Raw genomic sequence first — 7,945 nt, 5'->3', positions numbered from 1 at the left:
GTCACATTTATATTCATACTTTGAACTAGTAATGAGCTGTCTCTGCTGAATTTGCATACAATTCTCATTCTCATAGTGCACAGCTTAGAGTAACAGTGCACTATAACAGCTGTTAGAGTTGGCTAATTTGTTACAACTGAAGGAGCCAATGGACCATCAAAAATTAATAATTATCAAATATAGTCTAAAGCATTTCCTCCCATAAACTTTCACCTAAATCCATTACGAGTCAAAGAAACCGAGGGTAAAACTGGCTGCTAAATATTAATCTATTACTTGAATACTTGAACTTCAAAATACATTGGCACGTCCCATATTCCAAACTTATAAGGCATTCAAACACATCGGCCACATATCCATTGTGTGCAGAGAACACAGTGTCTTAGTAATTCATTCAATATATAAAGTGTACATACAGCAGAGAATTTTATACAGAAAACTAAACAAGTAAGTATTTACATGAGTTTGTGTTTCTGCATATACCATATTACTTTTAAGAGTCAAAAACTATATACTTTTCCAACAGAATCATCCCCCATGAAAATAAATTACCTAAGAAATATGATACAAATTTTCTGTTGCTTGTAAAACAAACTGTTTTTTGGTGGACTTAGTTTGGACATCTAGATATAAAATGTATAAGTGAAAAGTGCAATGAATGATAACAGAATTTTTACTTTACAAGGAAATTGACAAAAATTTTAGATTCAATATATTATGAGTTTAGGCAAAAAAAAAAAAATTAAATTTTGGAGGTTGTGACATGCATTCACCTTTCAAAATAAAGTAAAATTAACAGTGTTTCTATATAAAATTATTAGTTTTACTGAAGTTAGTGATTTTCAAATTATCCAGGCAAAAATAATCATGACTAGGCCTACTTCTTTATATTCCTTAAAAATGACATGTTTAATACCTTGTTCCAGGAATTTTCAAGATATCTTAAAGAAAAAATACAACAAGCATTTTAATTAAAATTAGACAATAATGTATTTACTTCATCAACACAACAAAACCCACAAACAATATTACTAAATGTTTCAAACTTGTCTACTTGCTTTAACAACAGATATTGAGAAGTAAGATTTAGATATACAAGGTATAATATGACAGTTTAAAAATAAATGGTAAATATTTTTCACCTTCAGTAACTTTGGGATCCAAAAAAAATAAATAATTAAATAAAATGAAATGTTTTATTTAAACTTATAAAAAATTAACTATATTTGCTATATACTGATTAAATATATTAAAACAAATATCCAATTCCAATTTGACAAAATAAAAATTATCTGACTTTTTACAGAACATATGAAATTAAATTGAAATATTTTTACTATATATTTTTAATCACTTGTGTACTGGCATTATCTTAATGTCATGACTGAAACAGAAGATTTATGGCATTTAAATTTGCTACATTGTATCTTAAAAGTAAAACATAATACTAAATAACTGGTATAATTAAAGTGATTCTCTTTATATGAGTAATACAATTCCAAGCAACTACAAAAAAAGGTGACAAATCCTTTTTCACTAAAACTGACAGTTGGAATACCTTAAAACAATGACATAATTCTAAAATTGACAGTTGAAATATCTTGAAACTATGACATAACTGTAAATCTCACAGTAAGTTCTCAATTTTGGGTATCGTTCTCAGACAGAACATCAAACATTTGATCATACATAATCTTATCACTTTCTTCATAGCTTTTTCCTGTAATTTCCATGTGAACTTTGATTAATGTCATTGGAAGCAAGACTTTCAGAACGTAGTCGATAGTTTTCTGAAAACAATTCTGATTATCAAAATCATGAATACATTTTACAACATACATAAATAAGGTAGCTTGCATATAAAATGTAGAAACCTTACAACTCTATCACATTTCTTAAGATATAAACTAGTTATACAAACTTAACAATAGGTTGCTTAAATGCTGCAGCAAAGATTGTGATAGGACATGGCAAAAACTGAATCTTATTTCCATGATATTACTTTTGAAAAACTGATCCAGCCTTAGTTGCTATTACACATGATATGAAAATCATTTGATCCAAGTACATTGTTTCGATATTCAAAATTGCACAGGCTCGTCACTATTATTTATCAGGTATTGATATACATAACAAAGTTGCATGAAAAAGCACTGACCATATTGCTTGTTTCAACAGTTTTGAATTTGTATTTTATCTTCAATCTTTATCATCACTGACACACTTTTGAATGTTACTTATTTTGAGAATTTGAAAGTACTACTAAACCTTGATAAGTGTAATATAATAAAGTCCAATTAAAATTTAAAAAAACGTGAGTTACTAAACTCGTGAATAATTGACATTAAAGTTATATTGTAACAAAGTTTAAGAAAATGAAAAGTTGTAGAAAATATTCATGTTTCATACCACTGGATTTTTCTTGCAATAAACTTCCATCAACAGCTCCATCAAGAAGTCAATTTGGTCTTCCTTAAACATGGACAGTGGCACTTGAAATGTTAAGGATCCTTATGAGAAAAAATAAGATTAAAATTAACCAACAGCTCCTTCACAAGTGTGGTCACAAAGCATCAAGTTTCCATTTAAAAAAAAGAGTCCTTTAAATTCTCAGCAGTGGCTCAGCTGAGACATTTTAAACTGGTGTGAACAGAGCAATTTCATTTCACAACTCCCTCAAGCTGCAAAAATATGTAATCAAGGTAAAATAAATTTAATTTGTCACCACAATATATATACTTATAAGACATGTACCAGTACCTGTTTTTCTGCAAAATGGTAACACTTCAGTTTCTCCAGTCAAATAATGTTCTACATAGTCTTTACTATGGTCTGGAATCTCACTTTAAAAACATTATAGCAGACATTACAGTACAGTAACTGTGTGGGATGTTACAATGAAAGTTAATGGAAAACAACTATGTAAAGGAAATATGAACGAAACAGCATTTTACATTATTGTGGTACATAACACCTTATGCCAGAAAAGCATAATCTACTGGTCAGTAGTTTATATGACATTATCATAGTGCTAATTGAAATGCTATTATAGTAACAGTAGAGAAAGATCTGTTAGAAATCATAGATCTTGTAATTTCACTGTGACTTGTTAAACCTTCTGATGTTTGAGTGACACAACTTTTAACTATTTTTATATCCATTATGGTGCATCAGACATTAAGTAGCTCACTTTTTATGTTTAAATTTTTGGGTATAAAATGAAATATAATAGTAGTTATATACATACACTAAATCAGAGTTTTCATTAGCTTGTCTGAGGTAATATCATAGCGAGACTGATAAAAAGTCCTTAATATCTAACCATTCATATGAAATATTCATTATATAAACAATTTTTCAAAGAACACTTGAAACAAACTGTGAGACAACACAACAAATCTTAAAGTCCCACAAAGTGTGTGTGTAAACAGAAGTTTACTTAGAGCAGGAAAAAAGAACATAAGAGTAAAGATTCTTATAACAAGTATTGGGATTCAAATAAAATAAGAGCATTAATTCTGCAGAACAGTGTTCTTTAGGCATAAATATAGTGAACAAGATTAGAAATAGGGAGCAAAATGAAAGTGTAGTCAGTTATAAGTGTTTGATATCACAGACACAGCTGTTGTTTGTTTTAGAGGTATGTGTTTTTATTTATTTTGAAAATAATATTATCAGTTCATACCTTTTACCAAAAATTAAATGTAGAAACTGTAGATCTTCATCACACTCTTTGTACTGCATAGTTGACATATACATCTTTACTTGATAAAGTAAATTAATCACATGCTTTAGTTATTTCATTATTCATTGATCACATTTCAATAAGTTTGACATAGGCAACCAAGTTAGTGAAAGTAAGTGTGTATCAGATTAGCCACAGTGGGTGATTTCTAAAATGAGTTTCCCAGCTTTTATTGTAATAACAGAGATAGGGGACAATAATTGAACCTCCCGCTGTGGACTTTGATGAAAAGGAGACAATTGGTTAATGCTCTGGATACAACTGTTATAACCAATAGTGTAATAAGTTTTTGTATATACAGTTGACTTGTTTTGAATATATTATTTTAAAACAAGTAGATTACTGTCCATTTGTTGTTGAAATTTATCACCAAAAAGTCACAGACACCTACTGTAAAGAGTCCTGGCACATACAAAAACCTGACAATGAGTACTGTCATTAGTATTTAGTACTTAATGAAAGATAAAGCTTTCAATGTATTAAGCTAGAACACATGATTGATTAAGATATGGAAAGGTTGAAAAATAAAATCCATTATTGATGTTTGTTTAAGACTTGGTAAAAGATAAAACTTACCATGTATTAAGTTAAAACACGGTCACCTGATAAAGTGGATCAAGATATCAAAAGGCTGTGAAGTTATATATATATATATTGGCTGCCTGAGTCCTAAAACTTTCAAGAAACTATGAGCCATTATGATGTAACAATACTCGCTTAACGCAACGAAAAAAATTCAGAAGGTTTGAGTAACATGATGTCAATTCACAACAAATGATTCTTAAACAGTTACGTAAGTAAACTTGACGTAACTGTCACTGCTGAAAAAACTTACTTTAACATTCACACCAAATACTCTAAATAAAACTCTTGTACTGAACATAAAATAAAAAGTCGTGTGTAGCTAACACTCATTTTACGGAATAATACCTTCAATCCATATTATTCGTGACTTGTGTCCAATAACAACTCTCAGTTCTGAATGGCTATCATTGAATATAAAATTAGCAGTTCTCTTCCTTTTTAACTTCTAGTTGTTAATGATAAATTTTTCATATTTCCTATGACAAGGCACAAGGTCCTAAAGGCTCTTGTGCATCTTGCTGTTTTCTCCATCCAATTTCTTCCCTTTTCTACACTCAAGATTTGAAAAAGTTTACTGAAGTAATCTCTTCTTTTGGTGTATAGGTAGTATTTGGTGCTTTATAACTGGTACATAGCCTTTTCAATTCTCACAAAGTTTCGTTCTACATCATGTAACTGGACATGTTGTAAAACACACAAGAATAACATCTATATAGTTAACGTATACAAACTAATGCAAGTTAAAACATACAAACTACTGTTAGTTAATACATAAAAAACACTTATAGGTAATATAAACCTTAAAGTGTTTGTACAATATTGTTAAAAAAATGTAAGGGGAAGTATGAAATATTCTTTTAATAATATTATACAAACATGTCATTGAGAAAATATTATTAAATAACAGTAAAAAAGTTACTGCTAACTACTGGCAGTTTTATATTCAAAATTTAATCAAACAACTTTATTATCCTTATATATGAATAAATTTGCCATCAAAATGTACTTTATAAAAGAGATTTTTATGTTATATAAGTTTAAAGTTCTTAATTTTATAAGAAAAAGTTTTTTCAAATCCTCAATCTCCTCTAGTATGAGAATTGTGATATTTGTTATCTAATTGTTCCCTATTTTCTAACTTATTTACCACCCCTCTGAAAAGTACAAAATGTAACATACATTACTCATTATAATATAGATATTGCTAAGGCAAAGTATAATTTTTATAGCTTTCAACAGTGTTTGTTTGCGAGGCTATAAACTAGAAAATCAGACCCAATTGTCATGCCCATCTGTCACATCCTCTATTTCACAAATTACCAATAGTTTCCTGACGTTTTGTACTATATTATTTATAACCAACAGAAATCCAAAGTTCTAATCTATCAAATGATGTATTGTATTGCATTGTTCTCTGTCAATATATTGTGTATTTTGCGTATATTGTGAGAAGAATTTTCACACTAGAAATTATACTACTTAATCTAATAGGTTTCTACATTTTAGTTAATTTTATAATAATAAATAAAGAATATACATGAAAAAGAAGAAATGTGGTTCTTACCTGTGTCCTCTTGTTTTTTTGGTAACAACTGTTGATGAAAATTAAGCCAGTTTTTTTACTAGTTTTACTAATACATTAAATTTTTAATTAATTAAATAATGCACCTAAAAACACAGAATAGCAACATGCACGTAGCAGACAATGTCCTATAACTATCATAATATATCAGGCTTTCTAACTGCAATAAGAGCCTTTAAAAATTTAGCGAAGTTTGTGAATATATACTAAATAAATCTAAAATACCCTTTTTTCTTTCTAGAATGAATGCAAATTGTAAAGAGGAAATTACAGTTATTCATCCTAAGTAGCTTAAAGCTTGTAACTGTATACTTCTGTTTATACTTAATTCCCATCCCCCTTTGACCCTTGTTTACTTTGTAATTCCACCACACAAGTTGTAAATCACTTGGAGAACATGTTTCTCAAGCTACCATATTGAATTATGTAATGCACATGATCATACCTCCTGTAGAATTTTTCCCTGTAACTACCATAAAAGAGCTCGCTGACGCAACAGACAATTAGCTAAGATTTTATGCTATACTGATTGGTATAACATAAACAAAAAATAGTTTAATAAAATTTTGAATGTAAGACAAATATCTTGTGTCATGCGCAGTAAAGGATACCTGTGGCGATGGGGTTAATTACGTATTTTTACTAAAATTTTGTCTATGAATATATGGAATCAGAATGTTGACTGCTCTGAGTGCAAAATGATTTTCATGTTAAAGTTAAAAATACTTTTTTCACCTGAAAAGTGTGAAATTTCATTTGCATATTCTCTAAAACCTCCATAAAATGTATATTTTATCTGTTATCTTTTCCACCTTAACTCTGTATTCATCCAATCGATTTAACTGGCTGTTGCAGGTTTTCTTGCAGCTGCTGTTGTCTCTCTTCTTGTTTCTTTTGCTGATCTTGTATTTCTGCCATCAAGTCTGCTAAGCTGTAGTTTGATTTTCCGCCTCTCGTTTCCAATTTTTTTCGTTCCACTTCTGACACCAATTTGTTACGTCTCCGTTTGTTAATTAATTTTCCGTAACTTCGTTCCGACGAAACTTTAGCGACACATGTCCTTTCTTAAATAAAACTGGTTTATTCTTTCCGAATACAACTTTGCGATACACTTATTTTGAACAGTCGCGCTATAACAAACGCTATATCTCACGTGGCCAACAATATTTTGTCCACATACATTCAATTACTCATTACACTGTTGTCGTCACGTTGTGATCATCTTACATATATCAGACTACCCCCTATCTAGTAAATGCTAGGGCATTCATGAAAGAACAGGATATTTCTAGAAACGTGGCGTGACACTAGTCACGTGAGTCTCTCTTCTTGTTTATTTTCTTTCTCCTCCAACCACTGCTTTAGTCTCTCTTCTTGTTTATTTTGCTGTTCGAGCTGCCATTGTTGTAGGTTTTCTTCCCACTTCTGTAATCTTTCTTCTTGTTTCTTTTCTCGTTCTTCTTGTTTCTTTTCTTTTTTCTCCAACAACTGCTGTAATTTCTCTTCTTGTTTATTTTGCTGATCGAGCTGCCACTGTTGCAGGTTTTCGTGAAACTGCTGTTGTCTTCATTCTTGTTTCTTTTCTTGTTCGAGCTGCCACTGTTGCAGGTTTTCTTGCAGCTGCTGTTGTCTCTCTTCTTGTTTCTTTTCTTTTTCCTCCAACAACTGCTGTAATTTCTCTTCTTGTTTATTTTGCTGTTCGAGCTGCCACTGTTGCAGGTTTTCTTGCAACTGCTGTTGTCTTCATTCTTGTTTCTTCTTCTTGTTTCTTTTCTTGTTCGAGCTGCCACTGTTGCAGGTTTTCTTGCAGCTGCTGTTGTCTCTCTTCTTTTTTATTTTGTTGTTCGAGCTGCCACTGATGCAGGTTTTCTTGCAGCAGCTGTTGTCTCTCTTCTTGTTTCTTTTTTGTTCGAGCTGCCAAAAGCAGTGGTTGGAGGATAAAGAAAATAAACAAGAAGAGAGACTAAAGCAGTGGTTGGAGGATAAAGAAAATAAACAAGAAGAGAGACTACAGCAGTGGTTGGAGGAGAAAG

At 30.5% G+C, this 7,945-nt stretch overlaps 1 long non-coding RNA gene across 1 annotated transcript; it reads right to left on the bottom strand.

Annotated features, from left to right (window-relative positions):
* Window positions 1–1,298: 1,298 nt before the first annotated feature.
* Window positions 1,299–5,037, bottom strand: LOC111083589. Its single transcript, XR_002609122.1, has 3 exons — window positions 4,676–5,037; window positions 2,410–2,510; window positions 1,299–1,790 (listed from the first exon to the last, which is right to left on the bottom strand). It is a non-coding gene; the product is annotated as an uncharacterized LOC111083589 (long non-coding RNA).
* Between the last annotated feature and the right edge of the window lie 2,908 nt (window positions 5,038–7,945).

The sequence above is a fragment of the Limulus polyphemus genome, unplaced genomic scaffold (genome assembly GCF_000517525.1).
Source record: "Limulus polyphemus unplaced genomic scaffold, Limulus_polyphemus-2.1.2 Scaffold10206, whole genome shotgun sequence".
NCBI lineage: Eukaryota > Metazoa > Arthropoda > Merostomata > Xiphosura > Limulidae > Limulus > Limulus polyphemus.
Note: the sequence above shows the minus strand (reverse complement) of the source record. Positions and strands in the feature narration are given on the sequence as shown.